Genomic DNA, 21,879 nt, shown 5'->3' with positions numbered 1-21,879 from the left:
ATGCTTTGGGGTAGGGGGTATGCCACCCCCCCACCCCAAAGCACCTTGTCCCCATGTTGATGGGGACAAGGGGCTCTTCCCAACAACCTTGGGCGGTGGTTGTGGGGGGGCTGCGGGCAGGGGGCTTATCGGAGTCTGGAAGCCCCCTTTTACTTTGTACCCCTACCCCATTCACAAAAAAAAAGTTTCAAAAATAAATAAAAACAGGAGGCAGTTTTTGACTATTCCTTTATTAAATAAATAAAAACAATGTCCCCTGATGTAGATCCATCGTCAATCAAGACGCCCGCCGCACCGCAGAACCCAAAAAATAAACCTTCCCCCTGTGTTGGAAGGCAATATGATTTAACATCATATTTCTGGAGTTTCTTTCTGGTTGATGCAACCAAGCCTTTGCTTTCTTGGGGGCAGTCTGGAATGTCCGTGTAGCATATCTGAAAGAAGAGATTGGGCCTCCATCAATGCTGAACGATGCTTGGCTCCGGATCGTCTGTTGTTATGGCGCTATGCAAGCAAACTTGAAAGCTGACAAGATGATTGATGAATGTCCTGCTACAGAAGATCAAAGGCATTGAAGATTGACATGGACAATGCTGCCCCTAGAGGCCAATACAGCAGGACGGACAGTAATATAATTTATTGAGTGGGACTGCCCCATGAGTACTGTGATTTGTCAAAAGTCTAGATGGGATGGCAATGGGGTTGGGTCTGGATGGTGTATGATTGAAGTATAAAGGGCTGAACGAGTTAGAGAGCTCCCTCTCTTTTGCCAACATCTTGAGGAAAGCATTGTGATAAGTATCTTTGATGTTCTTGTATTATATGCTCTGTAGTTATACGCTTTGTAATATTTTTCTTTAGTATTTTCATGTTAGCGTTTTCTATTTTCTTGGGAAATAAATAAGAAGTTGTTTTATTAAGCAGTGTGCTTGGTTTCATAGCTAACCTTGTATTATTGTGATATCAACAATAACATGTGATCAGAGTTTTAATAGACTAGCTAACTATAGGAATAGACAAGGTAATACACAAATGCAATAAATAGAGGGAATCCATAACCACCCTCGAATATTATTTATTGTACTAATTACTTCAGCCTGCAACGAAGGCTGACCACAAAATGCCTACCCTGCTGTTTGACAGTTCCAAAATAGGCAAGGGGTGGGGCCACCTGGCGGCACCGACCTCCTTGTGACATCACCGACCCGGCATGCAGCTGCATTCTGACTAGGCTTACTGAGGCCAAGTGCAGGGTGTATCAAGATGGGCTCTTGTATAGTTACTCTCTTTATAGTGTAAATTAGATTTTTTAATGCCAGGCTGCCAGCAATTATCAGTGCCACTGCCTACCAATCAATTCCCACCTATCATTGCCCATAATTGCCACCTATCAGTCAGTGCCACATATCAGTGCCCATAAATGCCACCTATAAGTGCCCATAAGTGCCAGCCATCAGTTCCCATCAGTCAGTGCCACATACCAGTGCCACCTATCAGTGCCCATAAATGCCACCTATAAGTGCCAGCCATCAGTGCCCATCAGTCAGTGCACCTATCAGTACTGCAAATCAGTAAGTGCCACCTATCAGTGCCACACATCGCTGCTTATCAGTCAATACCACCTATCAGTGCTGCAAATCAGTGCCCGTCAGTAAGTGCCGCCTATCAGTGCCAACCATCACTGTCTGTATTGTATTGTGTATCTGTGTATTGTGCTCAGAAAACTGTCACTTGACATAAAAAAAAAAAAGTATTGGTAATCGGTATCGGCAAATACTTGAAAAAAAGTATCGGTACTTGTACTCTGTCTTAAAAAAGTGGTATAGGTGCAACCCTACTTTTAGTCATTCTGAATGACTGAAGGCCAAAGTCATTCTGTGCCTGCTCCACTGCTGCTGCTTACACTTTGTTTATTCGTAAAATTTGAAAATTCGTAAATTTGTAAAATGAATGTTATTATTATTGTTATTTATTACTAATAATTTGCTATGTTCCATTCGTTTAGATTATTATTATTATTATACATGATTTTAGATTAGATACGTTTAGATTAGTTTACCTACGGCATTCGTAATTTCGAATAAATTCGTAATTTAGAATAAATTCGTATTCGTTATGATTACAGCCACATTTTAAAGGACATTCCAATACCTATATTTTAATAGTTACGTTATTATTAGTTGGTTATTATTTCAGATTTTCGAATTTTCGGCTTTTCAAATTTTTTGATGTTCGTTCTTATTTTCGGATTTTCAAATTTTCGGATTTTCGAATTTCCAAAATTTCCAATTTTCCTAAATTTCCTGACGCTGCTTTGTTAATGTTGACTTACCCTTGAATGAGTCATTCTCTAGGCGACGCAGGAGCAGAATCATCTTGGTCTTCAGTCATTCTGTACCTGTGCCAATGCCATGCTTATCACTTCTTCAGGGCCTTAGGGGGAAATCTAAACAAAGAGGTACTAGGTGGTAAAACGTTTACATGTGCACTACATAAAATACAGTCAAAATCAGGCTGCAGATGCAGCTTTTTCTGCTTTAGGTTTAGGGCCAGAAATGCAATCCGGATGCGTTTCAGATGCTTTTCTGCATGCGTGTTTTTTTTAACACGCTTTGATGCGTTCGAGTGCGTTTTTGATACAGAACAAAAAGCCGCATTGGACTGCATGTATCGTGAACTGGCCCCTAATAGTGATGGACGAACTTCCGACGGGACGTTTCGCGAACGCGAAACGCGAACGGGCACAAACGTTCGCGAAAACGACCGTTCGCCGCGGGCTCCATTGACTTCAATGGGAGGCGAATTTCGCAAACCTTTAGGTCGAATTTGCGGCCACGGGGTAATTATTAGGGGGTAGCACGTAGTCCCACCACCTGGACAATAGCATAATACATGTATGAGGTGAATTTGGGATCGATAACTACAAGCATTTTTTTTTTATTTGGGAAATTGTTCTGACAATTCAGGACTATGGAGCTAATGAAGGCAATGGAGGAGAGGGAAGGTCAGGGACCAGGGTAGGCAAACAAGAGGGTGCAGGAGATACAGAGCACTGACAGCAGCACCGTAATACAGAGCACTGACATCAGCACCGTGACATACAGCGCTGACAGCAGCTCCGTGACATACAGCGCTGACAGCAGCTCCGTGACATACAGCGCTGACAGCAGCTCCGTGACATACAGCGCTGACAGCAGCTCCGTGACATACAGCGCTGACAGCAGCACCGTGACATACAGCGCTGACAGCAGCTCCGTGACATACAGCGCTGACAGCAGCTCCGTGACATACAGCGCTGACAGCAGCTCCGTGACATACAGCACTGACAGCAGCTCCGTGACATACAGCGCTGACAGCAGCTCCGTGACATACAGCGCTGACAGCAGCACCGTGACATACAGCGCTGACAGCAGCTCCGTGACATACAGCGCTGACAGCAGCTCCGTGACATACAGCGCTGACAGCAGCTCCGTGACATACAGCACTGACAGCAGCTCCGTGACATACAGCGCTGACAGCAGCTCCGTGACATACAGCGCTGACAGCAGCACCGTGACATACAGCGCTGACAGCAGCTCCGTGACATACAGCGCTGACAGCAGCTCCGTGACATACAGCGCTGACAGCAGCTCCGTGACATACAGCGCTGACAGCAGCTCCGTGACATACAGCGCTGACAGCAGCTCCGTGACATACAGCGCTGACAGCAGCTCCGTGACATACAGCGCTGACAGCAGCTCCGTGACATACAGCGCTGACAGCAGCTCCGTGACATACAGCGCTGACAGCAGCACCGTAAGCAGCCCCAGGAGGAAGTCAGCACAGCACAGGGATGGTGTGATCCCCTCATAATAAGAACCCCCAGGAGGAAGTCAGCACAGCACAGGGATGGTGGGAGCCCCTCATAATAAGAACCCCCAGGAGGAAGTCAGCACAGCACAGGGATGGTGGGAGCCCCTCATAATAAGAACACCCAGGAGGAAGTCAGCACAGCACAGGGATGGTGGGAACCCCTCATAATAAGCAGCCCCAGTAGAAATATGACACCGCTCAACCTCTTCAAAGAGGAGGGTAGGGGCATATAGTACGGTGTGCTTTTTTGGGTCAGGGAAGTGAGCCAAATGAATTAAGAAGGTCTGTGTGCTTGATTCCAAAAATTGTTTATAGACATATACATGGTCTACTGATCACATGTGTTGAATTCCTCCGAGATCCATGCCTCATTCATTTTTAGAAATGTGAGGTAGTTAACACTGTGGTGAGCTAGGCGAGTACGCTTATCGGTCACAATCCCCCCTGCTGCGCTGAACGTCCTTTCGGACAGGACACTGGATGAGGGGCAAGCCAACAGTTCGATTGCAAATTGGGCAAGCTCTGGCCAGAGGTCAAGCCTGCCCACCCAGTAGTCTAGGGGTTCATCACTCCTCAGAGCGTCCACATCGGCCGTTAACCCAATGTAGTCGGACACCTGACGGTCTAGGCGTTCCCTGATGCTGGATCCGGATGACACCTGTCGATGGGTCGGCTGAAAGAATGACCTCATATCCGAAGTCACCAACACATCTTCAAACCGGCCTCTTCTTGCAGGCGCTGTTGGATTGGTACCCGCAAATCCTTCTCTGGGAGTGGGAATTGCTCCTCTGCCAGCGCACGCAAAAGCAGAATGCAGCATTTCTCGAAGCAAGGCCTGGAAGTGCTGCATTCTGACAGCCCTCTGCGACGGCGGTAACATTTCCGCCATTTTGTGTTTGTACCGGGGATCTAAGTACGTTGCCACCCAGTACTGGTCCTTGACCCTCATGCTTTTTATACGGGGGTCCCTATTAAAACACTGGAGCATGAAGGCCCCCATTTGCACTCAAGCGGAAGGTATGTGGTGGTGGTGGTGTTGTTGGTGGTAGTGTCTTTGGGGGTGCACATAGCAGAGAGTGAAGAAGAGGGTGCAGATCGAGAGGATGAGGAGGGTGCAGAAGAATAAGGCTGAGTGAGCCACTCAACCAAGTCTGGTGCGTCCTTTAAAGTAATTGAACGCACCTTCTGCAACTTCCCACTTTGGCTCAAGGCTGTTGCTCCTGCCCTACCCCTACCACCCCTGCGGAAGGGCCTGCCTCTTCCTCTGCCTGTCATTTTTTAAATCACCCTGTGACAAAACTCTTAGTCCCTATACCGCTGAAGGACTGCTGCAGTATAGGGCAGCGGTCAGCAGTAGTGCACGTCAACCCTATGTATTGTGGACCGATAGCGGTCCTTACAGAACAGCAGACTGTACTGCACTCAGGCCTATGTACCGTAGCACCCTATACCAAGTTACCAGTCCTTATAAGAACTTTTGTGGACCAAGCAGGTTGTGTGTTAGTGATTAGCAGACTGTGCGTCAGTCCCTATACCGCTGAAGGACTGCTGCAGTATAGGGCAGCGGTCAGCAGTAGTGCACGGCAACCCTATGTATTGTGGACCGATAGCGGTCCTTACAGAACAGCAGACTGTAACGCACTCAGGCCTATGTACCGTAGCACCCTATACCAAGTTACCAGTCCTTATAAGAACTTTTGTGGACCAAGCAGGTTGTGTGTTAGTGATTAGCAGACTGTACGTCAGTCCCTATACCAATGAAGGACTGCTGCAGTATAGGGCAGCGGTCAGCAGTAGTGCACGGCAACCCTATGTATTGTGGACCGATAGCGGTCCTTACAGAACAGCAGACTGTAACGCACTCAGGCCTATGTACCGTAGCACCCTATACCAAGTTACCAGTCCTTATAAGAACTTTTGTGGACCAAGCAGGTTGTGTGTTAGTGATTAGCAGACTGTACGTCAGTCCCTATACCAATGAAGGGCTGCTGCAGTATAGGGCAGCGGTCAGCAGTAGTGCACGGCAACCCTATGTATTGTGGACCGATAGCGGTCCTTACAGAACAGCAGACTGTAACGCACTCAGGCCTATGTACCGTAGCACCCTATACCAAGTTACCAGTCCTTATAAGAACTTTTGTGGACCAAGCAGGTTGTGTGTTAGTGATTAGCAGACTGTGCGTCAGTCCCTATACCAATGAAGGACTGCTGCAGTATAGGGCAGCGGTCAGCAGTAGTGCACGGCAACCCTATGTATTGTGGACCGATAGCGGTCCTTACAGAACAGCAGACTGTAACGCACTCAGGCCTATGTACCGTAGCACCCTATACCAAGTTACCAGTCCTTATAAGAACTTTTGTGGACCAAGCAGGTTGTGTGTTAGTGTTTAGCAGACTGTGCGTCAGTCCCTATACCAATGAAGGACTGCTGCAGTATAGGGCAGCGGTCAGCAGTAGTGCACGGCAACCCTATGTATTGTGGACCGATAGCGGTCCTTACAGAACAGCAGACTGTAACGCACTCAGGCCTATGTACCGTAGCACCCTATACCAAGTTACCAGTCCTTATAAGAACTTTTGTGGACCAAGCAGGTTGTGTGTTAGTGATTAGCAGACTGTGCGTCAGTCCCTATACCAATGAAGGACTGCTGCAGTATAGGGCAGCGGTCAGCAGTAGTGCACGGCAACCCTATGTATTGTGGACCGATAGCGGTCCTTACAGAACAGCAGACTGTAACGCACTCAGGCCTATGTACCGTAGCACCCTATACCAAGTTACCAGTCCTTATAAGAACTTTTGTGGACCAAGCAGGTTGTGTGTTAGTGTTTAGCAGACTGTGCGTCAGTCCCTATACCAATGAAGGACTGCTGCAGTATAGGGCAGCGGTCAGCAGTAGTGCACGGCAACCCTATGTATTGTGGACCGATAGCGGTCCTTACAGAACAGCAGACTGTAACGCACTCAGGCCTATGTACCGTAGCACCCTATACCAAGTTACCAGTCCTTATAAGAACTTTTGTGGACCAAGCAGGTTGTGTGTTAGTGTTTAGCAGACTGTGCGTCAGTCCCTATACCAATGAAGGACTGCTGCAGTATAGGGCAGCGGTCAGCAGTAGTGCACGGCAACCCTATGTATTGTGGACCGATAGCGGTCCTTACAGAACAGCAGACTGTAACGCACTCAGGCCTATGTACCGTAGCACCCTATACCAAGTTACCAGTCCTTATAAGAACTTTTGTGGACCAAGCAGGTTGTGTGTTAGTGATTAGCAGACTGTACGTCAGTCCCTATACCAATGAAGGGCTGCTGCAGTATAGGGCAGCGGTCAGCAGTAGTGCACGGCAACCCTATGTATTGTGGACCGATAGCGGTCCTTACAGAACAGCAGACTGTAACGCACTCAGGCCTATGTACCGTAGCACCCTATACCAAGTTACCAGTCCTTATAAGAACTTTTGTGGACCAAGCAGGTTGTGTGTTAGTGATTAGCAGACTGTACGTCAGTCCCTATACCAATGAAGGGCTGCTGCAGTATAGGGCAGCGGTCAGCAGTAGTGCACGGCAACCCTATGTATTGTGGACCGATAGCGGTCCTTACAGAACAGCAGACTGTAACGCACTCAGGCCTATGTACCGTAGCACCCTATACCAAGTTACCAGTCCTTATAAGAACTTTTGTGGACCAAGCAGGTTGTGTGTTAGTGATTAGCAGACTGTACGTCAGTCCCTATACCAATGAAGGACTGCTGCAGTATAGGGCAGCGGTCAGCAGTAGTGCACGGCAACCCTATGTATTGTGGACCGATAGCGGTCCTTACAGAACAGCAGACTGTAACGCACTCAGGCCTATGTACCGTAGCACCCTATACCAAGTTACCAGTCCTTATAAGAACTTTTGTGGACCAAGCAGGTTGTGTGTTAGTGTTTAGCAGACTGTGCGTCAGTCCCTATACCGCTGAAGGACTGCTGCAGTATAGGGCAGCGGTCAGCAGTAGTGCACGGCAACCCTATGTATTGTGGACCGATAGCGGTCCTTACAGAACAGCAGACTGTAACGCACTCAGGCCTATGTACCGTAGCACCCTATACCAAGTTACCAGTCCTTATAAGAACTTTTGTGGACCAAGCAGGTTGTGTGTTAGTGTTTAGCAGACTGTGCGTCAGTCCCTATACCGCTGAAGGACTGCTGCAGTATAGGGCAGCGGTCAGCAGTAGTGCACGGCAACCCTATGTATTGTGGACCGATAGCGGTCCTTACAGAACAGCAGACTGTAACGCACTCAGGCCTATGTACCGTAGCACCCTATACCAAGTTACCAGTCCTTATAAGAACTTTTGTGGACCAAGCAGGTTGTGTATTAGTGTTTAGCAGACTGTGCGTCAGTCCCTATACCGCTGAAGGACTGCTGCAGTATAGGGCAGCGGTCAGCAGTAGTGCACGGCAACCCTATCTATTGTGGACCGATAGCGGTCCTTACAGAACAGCAGACTGTACCGCACCCAAGCCTATGTACCGTAGCACCCTAGACAGACCAAGTTACCAGTCCTTATAAGAACTTTTGTGGAACAAGTGAGTTGTGAATGATTAGCAGACTGCAGCAGAAGGGCAGCAGTCAAGTATAATATTCTTTCTATATTTGGAAGAAAGAATATTATACGTGTACAAGCCTATTACCGTACCACTGATACCAGTCCTGAAAAGAACCTTTGTGGAACTAATAGTAACAGCAAGTCTTTAAAATTATCCTCACTGCCTGACACACTGCTTCCTGCCTGTCCCTATACAAATTGGCAAAAAAGAGTAGGCTGGAACGATTAGCTGGAACAGCTCTTTTGTGGACCTGATAGTAACAGCTAATGATGATGATGATGATGATGATGAAGAAAGACTAATCTGGCTGAGCTGTCCCTAAAATAGCAGCATACAGCGCTCTGTCCCTTTATCTAAACTGACAAAAGAAACTCAGGCTGCTGACCTAACACCTATACCAGTCCTGAAAAGAACTTTTGTGTACCAAATAGCTAGCGTTTTCTCTGTCCCTACTCCACACAGGATCCTTTCCCTACAGTGACAGAAGAAAGAATGTAAAATGGCCACCGGATCGGGTGTATTTATAGGTTAGGGGGAATGTCCAAGTGTCCATGAGCTGTCATGTCTCAATTGGTTGTCCTGTAACACATGATAAACGTGTCACGAAAGGTTAAAGTTCTTGTATACATTAAACACGTAAGTCCGCCGGGGCGAACGACGGAAAAAGGCGTTCGAACCCGCGGACGGCGAAAGTCGGAAATTCGCCGCGAAACGACCGCCGGGCGAACCGTTCGGCCATCACTAGCCCCTAATGTATAAAACATAAGAGCAAACATTTATTATATTGCAGCTTACCAATTCTCAGATGTGATGGCTGCATTCGTTTTCTTTTTTAGGCTTTTCTTAAGTTAGCACTTTTTTTTTTTCTTTTTTGTGGTGTGGGAACACATAACAGTGCTCAGCACATAACAGTGCTTTTACTGACACTTTTATGTTTTAGATTCAATAGTTTATTGTAAATAGTAGTGTGGTGATTACCTATTATACAAAAGAACGACATGTGGCATTATTAAACAGCACCAGATTTCAGTTGTGCCCCACCAGGCCGGTCCCCCATGAGCCTATTTGCTGAGTTTATTTCCCCATCTCTGCACTCAGTGCACTGATTGGAGCACTAATGGGAACTGATTGGCAGCACTGATAGGCAGCACCCATGGATACTGATAGGCAGCACTGGTGGGCTCTGATTGGTGGCATTGGTTGGCACTAATAGGTGGCAGTAATAGGCACTGATTGCCTGCACTGGTGGGCACTGATAGGCAGCACTGATGGGCACTGATTGGCACTGATAGGTGGCTCTGATTGGCACTGACAAGTGACATTGTTTGGCACTGACAAGTGGTGCTGATATGTAGCATTGGTTAGCACTGAGAGGTGCCACTGATAGGTGGCATTGGTTGGCATTGATTGACACTAATAGGTGTCATTGGTTGGCACTGTCAGGTGGCACTGATTGGGTGCATTGGTTGGCACTGATTGGCACTGATAGGTGGCATTGGTTGGCACTTATATGTGGCATTAGTTGGTACTGACAGGTGGCACTGATAGGTGGCATTGGTTGGCACTGACATGTGGAACTGATTGGCACTGATAGGTTGCATTGATTTGCACTGACATGGGGCACTGATAGGTGAGATTGGTTGGCACTGATTGGCGCTGTCAGGTGGCACTGATTGGTGGCATTTGTTTGGCGTGGACAAGTTGCAGTGATAGGTGGCATTGGTTAGCATTGATTGGCACTGATAGAGGAGTGGGGGAGTTTCACATTAAGTAGATTGCCAGGCTAAAGGCCCGTACACACGATCAGACTTTTTGACAACAAACATGCAAATTAGCTGTTTTAGAGCAACATCCGACCGTGTGCACGCTCCATCGGACAAACTTTTTTGGTTTTCATCGGACTTTTGTTGGCTGTGCAAACGGACAAACTTTCTGGCAACAAAAGTCCGATGGAGCAAAGTCTGATCGTGTGTACAGAAAACCATAGGAGTTTTGTACAAAGAACCAATGCAAAAGATCAGACAACAATACAGAAGTGGCGGTAAAGAGCAGAAAAACCACGTGATTTGGTGAAAGTTTGGCTGAAAAAGTCCTGCTGTGTGTATGCAATACAAGTTCACCGCCGACGCCCTTTGTACAAAAATCCAAGGGAAAGTTTGTACAAAGTCCTATCGTGTGTATGAGGCTTAAGAGCCACTAAATTGTACCTGCTAATTCCATCAGTTGAGACTGAACCAGCTGATATTAATTTGCACCGGCAAGGGGCAGGATTACTTTCTAATTACTGATAGATTTCAGCTTTTTGAACCTCCCTTTCTTCACGTGTTCAATGCTTTTTCCCTGTGTCCTTCCATTTTTATTACACAAAACTTCATTTCTGAACTTATTTGTTTTGGTGTCTTTGTATGTATGGATTGCATGACACCGTGGTGAACATTTCATGTCAATGGCAACTTTTGCAATGTATTTACCTAGAAAAATGGTCACGTGTTCAATACTTATTATTATATAATGAGCACATAATGAAACAATACATGCCGCAGCAATGTTTCTTTCCAAGAGAAATTTCATACCAACCACCATAAAGAGGTGATCCCCGATGTCACCTGCAGCAGAATACAATGTAACAATGTATATCAACAACATGACATGAGTATAACACAACACGGGGGAGAAGATACACAAAGTACAAAGTTACATAGAAATATTTGAACTAAGGGAAATGCATTACTGACACCCCTTGTAAGAAAAGCAAAGAACCTTGAATAGGATTCTATGGAACATTTTTTAATATAAAGGAATATTCTTGCGGCACACTGAATATATTGTATATATTGCTTTGCATGAGAATAAAAAAAAGCAACACTGTTCCCACATGAAAATTTATTTCGTTTTTTCTTCTTTTGGTGGTATTGACACTGGGTTTTTAATGTTTTGCTATATAAACGAAGACTGTAAATAAAAAAAATAAAAAATAAAACAACAAAAAAAAAAACAACAATATTGTTTGCTTTTTGCTATAAAACCAATGAAACAAATAAAAATCTTCATACATTTTGTCCAAATTTTATTCTGCTACATGATAACAAAAATCCCTATACATGTATATTAATTGGTTTGTGTGAAAGTTCTAGCATCTACAGACTATGGCAAATACAGTGCCTTGAAAAAAGTATTCATACCCCTTGAAATTTCCACATTTTGTCAAGTTACAACCAAAAATGTAAATGTATTTTATTGGGATTTTATGTGATAGACCAACACAAAGTGATACATAATTGTGCGGTGGAAGGAAAAAGGATAAATGGTTTTCAACATTTGTTACAAATAAATATATAAAAAGAGTAGCGTGCATTTGTATGGTGCCCCCTTTACTCTGATACCCCTAACTAAAATCTAGCGGACCCAATTGCCTTCAGAAGTCACCTAATTAGTGAATAGAGCCCACCTGTGTGTTATTTAATCTCAGTATAAATACAGCTGTTCTGTAAAGCCCTCAGAGGTTTGTTAGAGAACCTTAGTGAACATAAAGCATCATGAAGGACAATGAACACACCAGACAGGTCAGGGGTAAAGTTGTGGAGAAGTATAAAGCAGGGTTGGGTTATAATAAAAAATATCTCAAGCTTTGAACATCTCACGGAGCTCTGTTCAATCCATCATCGGAAAATGGAAAGAGTATGGGCACAACCGCAAACCTACCAAGACATGGCCGTCCATCTAAACTGACCGGGCCGGGCAAGGAGAGCATTCATCAGAGAAGCAGCCAAGAGGTCCATGGTAACTCTGGAGGAGCTGCAGAGCTCAGGGGGGAGAATCTGTCCACAGGACAACTATTAGTCGTCTCTCCACAAATCTGCCCTTTATGGAAGAGTGACAAGAAGAAAGACATTGGAGAAAGAAAGTCATAAGAAGTCCTGTTTGCAGTTTGTGAGAAGCCATGTGGAGGACACAGCAAACATGTGGAAGAAGGTGATCTGGTCAGATGAGACTAAAATTTAACTTTTTGGTCTAAAAGCAAAACGCTATGTGTGGGGAAACTAACACCGCCCATCCCCCTGAACACACCATCCCCACCGTGAAACATGGTGGTGGCAGCATCATGTGGTGGGGATGGTTTTCTTTAGCAGGGACAGGGAAGCTGGTCATAGTTGATGGGAAGATGGATGGAGTCAAATACAGGACAATCTTAGAAGAAAAACTGTTAGAGTCGGCAAAAGACTTGAGACCGGGGCGGAGGTTCACCTCCCAGCAGGACAACGACCCGAAACATACAGCCAGAGCTACAATGGAATGGTTTACATCAAAGCATATTCATGTGTTAGAATGGCCCAGTCAAAGTCCAGATCTAAATCTAATTGAGAATCTGTGGCAAGACTTGAAAATTGCTGCTCACAGACGCTCTCCATCCAATCTGACAGAGCTTGAGATATTGTGCAGAGAAGAAGAATGGGCAGAAATGTCCTCTCTAGATGTGCAAAGCTGGTAGAGACACCCCCAAAAAGACTTGCAGCTTTAATTGCAGAGAAAGGGGGTTCTACAAAGTAATGCCCCCCCCCCCCCCACGCTTTTCACATATTTGTTTGTAAAAAATGTAGAAAAACATTTATCATTTTCCTTCCACTTCACAATTATGTTCCCCTTTGTGTTGGTCTATCACATAACCCCACCCCCCAAATATACGTTTTTGGATGTAACATACCACAACAAAATCTGGAAAATTTCAAGGGGTATGAATACTTTTTTAAGGCACTGTATACTGAAATTCTTATTACAAATGGCGGCAATCATAATGGGACTGTGATAGACTTTGACGGACAATCTGACACTAACTGACACTGGGGAGTTACTGACTAACTGACACTGACATCACCAGTGACACTTATACAGTGATCAGTGATAATACTATACACTGTCACTGTACTAATGACACTGGCTGGGGAGGGGTTAACATCAAGGGCAATCAAAGGGTTAAATGTGTGCCTAATGATGTGTAAAGTGTGTTGCTTTTACTACTATAACTCTCAGTTTCTCAACCCTGATTTGTGGGCATGCCAACATGCCAAACTGTGCCCACCCAAGATGTCTGAGCGTTATGTGACAGCAAGAATCCCCGCCTCCCCAAAAAAAATTTGGATCTGAAGTTTGTATATCGTACAGAATTTGTATGCATAAAAATTCGTATTTCGGATTCATACGAATGTACGAATTTTCTATCCGTACGAAACTAATCGCACATGTCTAGTTGTCGGTAAATCCGACCGCGTGTTCGCTCCATCGGACAATTGTTGTCGGATTTTTCCACGGAAAAAAATGTTGGATGGCAGATTTTAACATTTTCCCCGGACAAATGTTTGTTGTCGGATTTTCCGAGCGTTCGTACACAAGTCCGTCGGACGAACGTCTAAAGTACAAACACGCATGCTCGGAAGCAAGGACGAGCCGGAATTGGACAGTCTTGTAAACGAGCGTTCGTAATGGAGAATTAACATTCGTGACGCGGCAAATTATGAAATCTGGAAATGCAGCGCACAATTCTCTTCTTCTTTAACCACTTGCCGGCCAGCGCACGACGATGTACGTCGACAGAATGGCACGGGCAGGCAAATGGGCGTAAATGTACGTCCCTTTAAATTTGTCGCCCTGCCATCGGGAGCGCGGCGGCGACGGCGCGCTCCCGCGCTGGTCGGGACCCCCGTGAGTCCGGTCGCGGGACCCGCGGACTCGATCGCCGCGGGCATCCCCGCGATCGTCTCACGGAGCGGCCGAATGAAGAAATGCCGTTGTAAACAGCATTTCTCCATTCTGCCTAGCAACTAGTGACGCTGATCTCTGCTCCATGTGATTGGAGCAGAGATCAGTGTTCACTAAATGAAAGCCCAACCCCCCCACAGTTAGTAACACACCCCTAGGAACACTTAACCCCTACACTGCCACCAACTGGTTAACCCCTTCACTGCCAGTGTCATTTACACAGGAATCACTGCATTTATATAGCACTGATTGCGGTATAAATGACAATGGTCCCAAAAATGTGTCAAAAATGTCCGATGGGTCCCTCACAATGTCGCAGTCCCAATAAAAATCGCTGATCGCCGCCATTACTAGTAAAAAAAAATAATAAAAAATTATTAATAAAAATGCTATAAAACTATCCCTATTTTGTAAACGCTATAACTTTTGCGCAAACCAATCAATAATCGCTTATTGCAATTTTTTTTACCAAAAATATGTAGAAGAATACGTATCGGCCTAAACTGAGGGAAAAAAAATTTTTTTATATATTTTTGGGGGATATTTATTATAACAAAAAGTTAAAAATAATGCGTTTTTTTCAAAATTGTCGCTCTATTTTTGTTTATAGCGCAAAAAATAAAAACCGCAGGGGTGATCAAATACCACCAAAAGAAAGCTCTATTTGTGGGAAAAAAAGGACGTCAATTTTGTTTGGGAGCCACGTTGCATGACCGCGCAATTGTCAGTTAAAGCGACGCAGTGCCGAATCGCAAAAAGTGGTCTGGTCTTTGACCAGCAAAATGGTCCGGTCTGAAAGTGGTTTTAATGGGGTGGTAATGAAGCTGCTTTGCTGGGGATACTGATGGAGTTATTGCAATTGATTTTTCAAAGGTTTTTTTTCTAATGATATCAAAAATAATATTATTGTGCTATTTTTTTTTTCTTGGCCAAGTTACCACAACACCATTATCCTGTAGTTTTTAAGATCAAAGATACAACTATGTCGGTGTCCCTTGTCAATGTTACATTGTATTTTTTTAAATGCAACTGCCGACTCCCCAACTGTCATTTGAAGTAAAACACACAGCCAAGTATTATGCCCCGTACACACGGTCGGACAATCCGATGACAAAATCCGTCGGATTTTGGCCCAAACTTGTCTTGCATACACACGGTCGCACAAAGTTGTTGGAAAATCCGATCGTTCAGAACGCGGTGACGTACAAGACGTACGTCGGGACTATAAAGAGGGCAGTAGCCAATACCTTTCGTCTCGTAATTTATTCCGAGCATGCGTGGCACTTAGTCCGTCAGAATTGTCTACACGCGATCGGAATTGAAACGATTGGATTTTGTTGTTGGAAAATTTTAGATCCAGATCTCAAACTTTGAAATTCCGATGGAAAAAGCCAGATGGAGCCCACACACGATCGGATTTTTTTCCAACAACAAGGTCTGATCACACATTTTCCATCAGATAGTCCGACCGTGTGTGCAGGGCATAATTCTCCACAATTTTTTTTTATACTGCATATTCTGACTCCGATTGTTGTGAATCGACTATCCCTTGTGAGATCTCTATGCCTGGCCTGTATAAGATATAATCACTGAGGACAATCCTCATCAGATAGCTTGAACTCACCAAATACCGATTCCATCCACAAGATGCTTTTATTCTGAACATCAGGTTACAGCAGATGACAGGATGCAAACAGAGAGGAATAGGTTGTAGTATTTATGCGGTCAAAAGATGATGTTCTCTTTTGAAAAAATAAAAAATGTATGGCTAAAAAAATAAAAAAATAAAAATAAAATAAAAAAAACAATATTGTCTGTAGCTTATGATGCAGAATACATGTGCCCTGCTACATGTGGCTTGTAGCTGCATCCATGACACAGGAAGTACAATAACAGGAAGAAGGGTGGAGCATTACAAATAAAGGAAGTGTGTCATAACATAAGGGAAAAAGAACATAAGGAACAAGTGCATTACCACAAAAAGGTCACTAGATGGCAGTATGTGAACTAAATATAAAAGTCCATAGAAAATGGTTAAGGAAAACAATCTATGATAAATTCTATGCCCCGTTGGGGCAGCACAGTGCATTAAAAAAAGAAAACAAATAAAATTAGACGTGCTATCTGCTAATAGAATTTAACCAAAAAGTGCATTCTATGCACCAAAAAATATAGAAAATATACCAAATCAAATCATTATTCAACCAAAAAAAATTATGTCAAAACAATAACTCCAAGGCCAATAATAAATAACGCGTTATCTCCTCGGATTCCGCAACATGTCTGGTTGACGAACGGCTGTTCAGAAACAAACTGAAAAGCACTAAATAAAAAGCCCAAAGGGTGGTGCTAAAGAGCTGAAAAACCATGTAGTACGTCACTACGTTCGTGATTGTTGACCGACAATTCCTTGCCGTGTGTATGCAAGACAAGTTTGGGCCAACGCCCTTTGGATAAAAGTCCATGTACGAGGCTTTAGTGGTGACAGCTTCCCCTCCGACCATAGTCTGAACCTTCGCAACTCGGTTGGACTCCAATCCTGCAGTCCCAACCCTACGCTGCTTCTCCTGCTCCTGGATAGGCCTCAAGCAGCCTAGCAGCCAGGTGTCCCCGGGATAGGCCTCTGGCTTCTGGCCTAGCAACCCAGGGGGTGACATAAAACGCGTCCACCCAGACAGCCGTCCAGGGGGCACAGAACACCGATCACCTGACTCCACCCAAAATAAATAGGCCCTCCCAGCAGGCCAAGGGACTGAAAGAAACCACCGCCAATTGGCTGAGACACCCCAGCCATTCATGATCTGACCTTGTTAAGCCCTTGTCAATCTAATGTCACCTGCCACAGTGCCACCTAGTGACAGAAGAGAAAAATGGTGCAGCAATTACAGAATTTAGGGAGGAATCAGTGGATCTTCTATCAATCAGCCAGGACAATTACTACCTGGCAAACTAAATTTGTTAGCGACCCTGTCTAAACACCAGGGTGCTACACCGCCCTCCCTCAGTACTTCAGAAAAGGCAAGTAATAAAGAAAAAAAAATTGTTATCCAAAATCGAGTGGTGGTCTTTCCTTTAAGATAAAGTTGTAAAAGTGAGTGGAACTCCGCTTTAATAAATTGTGGGTAACAGTACAGAAAAATCAAGTTGGTCTTGATGGGCCTGTGTCTTTTTTCAACCTCACCTACTATGTAACTATATCAGATGAGCACCTGAACGACCACAACATATAGGGATATACAATGTAATACTGACATATAATCACACACATAGGATGGACTTGATGGACTTGTGTCTTTTTCAACCTCACCTACTATGTAACTATATTAGAAGTATTTTAAATCTGACCTCCCTTCCCTTCAGTCTTGCACAGCTGTTTTTTTTAATCACTTTTATGGCCATCACAAGGAATGTAAATATCCTTTGTGACAGTAACAGGCAGTGGCAGATGCTCTTTATGGAGGGTTCTGGGGTCAATGAGACCCCAAATTCCTCCTTTGCCCTTGAAAGCATTCAAAACCCCTAATTATAACAAGACTCCGCCTACAGAAAAAATGGTGTACCTATACATTTTATGACAATGTTGGCCAACAAAAATAATAATAATAATAATTGTAATAATAATAATATTAGTAATAATAGCCCTACTAAATATTTTAACAATAACTACAATAATAATATTAATAATTGTAATAATAATAATATTAGTAATAATAGTCATATAAATTATTTTAATATTAACTACAAAATAATAATAATAATATTAATAATTGTAATAGTAATAATATTACTAATAATAGCCATAATAATTATTTTAATAATAACTACAACAATAATAATGCTAATAATAGCAACAAGAAATTAATTATTAACCACTTCCTGCCGCAATATAGAAAAATGACGGCCGGAAAGTGGTTCTGTTATCCTGATTGGGCATAATAATAATAGTAATATTATTATTATTACAATTATTATTATTATGCCCAGTCAGGATAACAGAATAATTATTATTATTATATGACATCCATCAAGATAAGCCGCTAGTGATTGCCCGTCGGGGCGCGTGGCGCGGTGATCAGTGGTGTGGTGTGTCAGTCTGACACACCGCATCTCCGATCTCAGTAAAGAGCCGTAGACCTTTTACCACGTGATCAGCCATGTCCAATCACAGCTGATCACAGTGTAAACAGGAAAAGCCATGTATCGGCTTTTCCTCCACTCGCACTGACAGTTGCGAGTAGAGGAGAGCCGATTGGCTGGCCCCCTGACAGGGGGGGGTCTGCGCTGATAATCAGCGCATTGATTATAAGTGCAGACCCATTGAGGATGCCCACCCATGACCACCAGGGATGCCCACTTATGACCACCAGGTAAGACCGCTAGAGCCTACCAGGGATGCCAACCAGTGCCCATTAGGAATGCCACTCTGTGCCCATCAGTGATGCCTGTCAGTGCCTCCTGATCAGTGCTGCCTATGAGTGCTATCTAGCAGTGCTGCCCATCAGTGCAGCCTATAAGTGCCCTCCAGTGCCACCTATGAGTACCCATCAATGCCGCCTATGAGTGCTGTATATCAGGGCCCATCAGTGCTGCTTTTCAGTGCCACCTATCAGTGCTGCATATAAGTGTCCATCATTAGCGCCACCTCATTAGTGCCACCTCATCAGTGCCAATCAGTACTGTCTCATCAGCGCCTGTCAGTGAAGGGGAAAAATCACTTATTTACAAAGTTTTATAACAGAAACAAAGAAAAACTTTTTTATTTTCAAAATGTTTGATCTTTTTTGTAGCGCAAAAAATAAAAAACCCCAGTAGTGTTCAAATACCACCAAAAAGAAAGCTCTATTTGTTGGGGGGGGGGGGGGGGGGACGATAACAATTTTGTTTGGGTACAGCGTCACGTCATTTAAAATGTGATAGTGGTAAAAGCTGAAAATATGACTGGGCATGAAAGAGGGGAAGGGCCCTGTATTGAAGTGGTTAATAATAATCATAATAATAATAATAATAACAATATCCACACCAATAATAATAATAATATTAATAATAATAATAATAATATTAATAATAATAACAATGCATTTACTGATAAGGAGACCGGCCACTGCTCTCTGGTCGACATGCTAAGGAGTGCGGAGCAGATCCGCTGCCATAAGGGACCTCTACGTGTAAGCGGCCGCTCGCCTGCACTCGCCCATCGTGTCACAGCAGCAGGAATAATTCAGCATTTGGAGACGCTCCAGCTCTAATGTGTATTTAGTCAGCAGTTTTTGGTATATCTAGATGCGCACCTGCTGACGAATTCAGCCTTAAAGCAAACCTGTCCTGACAGAAATATGGAAAGAGCCGGCTTTGTTTTCTAACAACCAGAGCTGACTGTTGCTGATCTAATGGCCTCAATGGAGGCAATTCACAAAGAAGCACAAAGAGATCCTTTTATTTTATGACCATTTTTGTATCAAAATTGCCCAATTCCCTAAAAGAAATATAGCATGGGTCCTGAATCTGTATCCTGAATCTTCTCCAAATGAAATTACTATTTAAAGGGTAACTCCACTTCCATGGGAAAAAATAGCAAAAATAAAATAAATAATTATATATATATATATATATATATATATATATATATATATATATATATATATATATATATACAGGGCTGGTGTAAGGATTTTTGACACCCTAGACAAAATCTAATTTTGCCGCTCTCATTGGTCCCACCCCTGACCCCACCCCCTTTTCCCTGCCCATGTGACAGAAAATGGCGCTATAGCGGAAGCATCGACTCTGCTTCCTCTATCGCTGGCTCCAGTGCGGCGCCTCTAATTACACTAACGGTCAGACAAAGCAGCTGCCTGAGACTGAGTTAGTTACAAGCTGCAGCCTACAGAGCATGCAGACGTGGAGGGAAGCCAGCAACCGATGCCACTAGGCAGCAGTGCGCCCTAAGCGGCTGCCTAGTTTGCCTAGTGGTAGCACCGGACATGTATATATATATATATATATAGTGTGTACCAGTGGTTCTCAACCCTGTCCTCAAGTATCCCCAACAGGCCATGTTTTGGGAATTTCTCTTAGATAAATTAGCTGTCCAAAATACCAAGCCATTGACTCTGATTTAGAGCACCCGTGCAAGATAAAGGAAAACCTGCAAACATGGCCTGCTGGGGGTACTTGAGGACTGAGGTTGAGAACCACTGGCGTATACAATTGCGACACAAGTCATATTTTAATTGAACGTTATTAAAAATTACCTTTTCTTCTCAATCTGCAGCCACTGTAATTTTATGTAGAATACAATATGGCCACCCGAAGGTGTTCTGTACAGAGAATGTTTACAGAACGCCCACCAGAAACATCATTTTTCCGCTTGTGTGATTGGCTCGCTGATTTTCCTAGAAGGCTGCACTAAGATACAAGTCAGATTTTTGGGGTAGCACTCTCTAGTGCTAGAAATGTAGACAGGGTTTTTTCTTTGGTTAGGTGAGTAGGTAAAGTAGTGAGTAGGTAAATTTGTGCAGGCACGGGGCTGGCAGCCAAGCCTGTGTGCGTGTTTTGTCCTGGGTTGGGCAGAAATCCAGGGAGAGCTGGATGACTTACAAGAAGCATCACTAAGAACTCCCCCCTACTTCTCGCATGTTCTGGTGCCTTCTAGAAGAATAGGAGAGGAAGTAAGGTGGAGCTTCCTGGAGTATTATGAGGGTCCTGACCAATCCCCAACTTGGATTGGCAGGGGGCAGGCCCCCTCAAATACTCAGGGTCAGCCCAGCTGGGGAGGAGAGTTCGGGTGGAAACTGTAGATGGAGTGTTAGGCTGTTGTGGCCTTTAAGGGAGCTCCTCAGTCTGGGGGGGGGGGGGCTGGTGGTGACCTTGGGGGCTTGGGCTCGGATGTGGATGGGATCTTCCTAAAATGGAGGTGTCCTGGACAGGAGGCACTGGAGCAAGGAGGACAGCAAGAGAAAAGGGAGCTCCCCAGTCTGGGGGGTTGGGGTGAGCAAGGAGGACAACAGGAGAACACCATCAGGGAAGTCTCCATGAGGGCTGGTGAGTGACACACAGTCAGAAGGACTGGGAGGCCCGCCCAGGAGGACTGGGATGGAGCAGTCTGGGATGGGTGCAGAGCCAGTAAGGAGGACTGTGGTGGCACGGGTAGTGGAAATAGGCAGCTGCAACCAGGAGGGCTGGCAGGGCCTAAAGAGGTGGTACTGGGAGCAGTAGCCACATATGGGACAGCTAGTACTAAGGACTATCTATTTTTGCAACACCATGGGGCCCGCGGTCCCTGCCTGCAAAGGGCATTTGCTTTGGGTCTGGCTGAGTCAGTGTCAGGCCCAAACCACAGTGCAAGCTGGTCCTGGGAGTGATAGTCTGCAAGCAAGTGTTGGAGCTGGAAATGAAGAGAAGAGGTTTTATATACCGGGGGTGGATATAGTTTTCAGGCCCTAAATTTCCTATCTTCAAGCAAGTGGGCATCCTATATGCATCTCATCCCCATCCAAGTTCTATTCCCCTAATAAAACAAAGAAAAGTACAAGGACTGTTTCTAGACTGAAGTGTGTCTGGAAATGAATGTGGCTGGGGGGGGGGGGGGGGGGGTACCACTACATTGGCATCCCCTGCAACAAAAACTTTGTTTTTTGTGAGATACTCCCAAAAGGAAATCCCATCTAAAGGGATGCTGAC

The sequence above is a fragment of the Lithobates pipiens genome, unplaced genomic scaffold (genome assembly GCF_037356315.1).
Source record: "Lithobates pipiens isolate NorthernLeopardFrog02 unplaced genomic scaffold, aLitPip1_a1.2 Scaffold_10, whole genome shotgun sequence".
Taxonomy (NCBI): Eukaryota; Metazoa; Chordata; class Amphibia; order Anura; family Ranidae; genus Lithobates; species Lithobates pipiens.
This window is presented reverse-complemented; position numbering follows the sequence as displayed.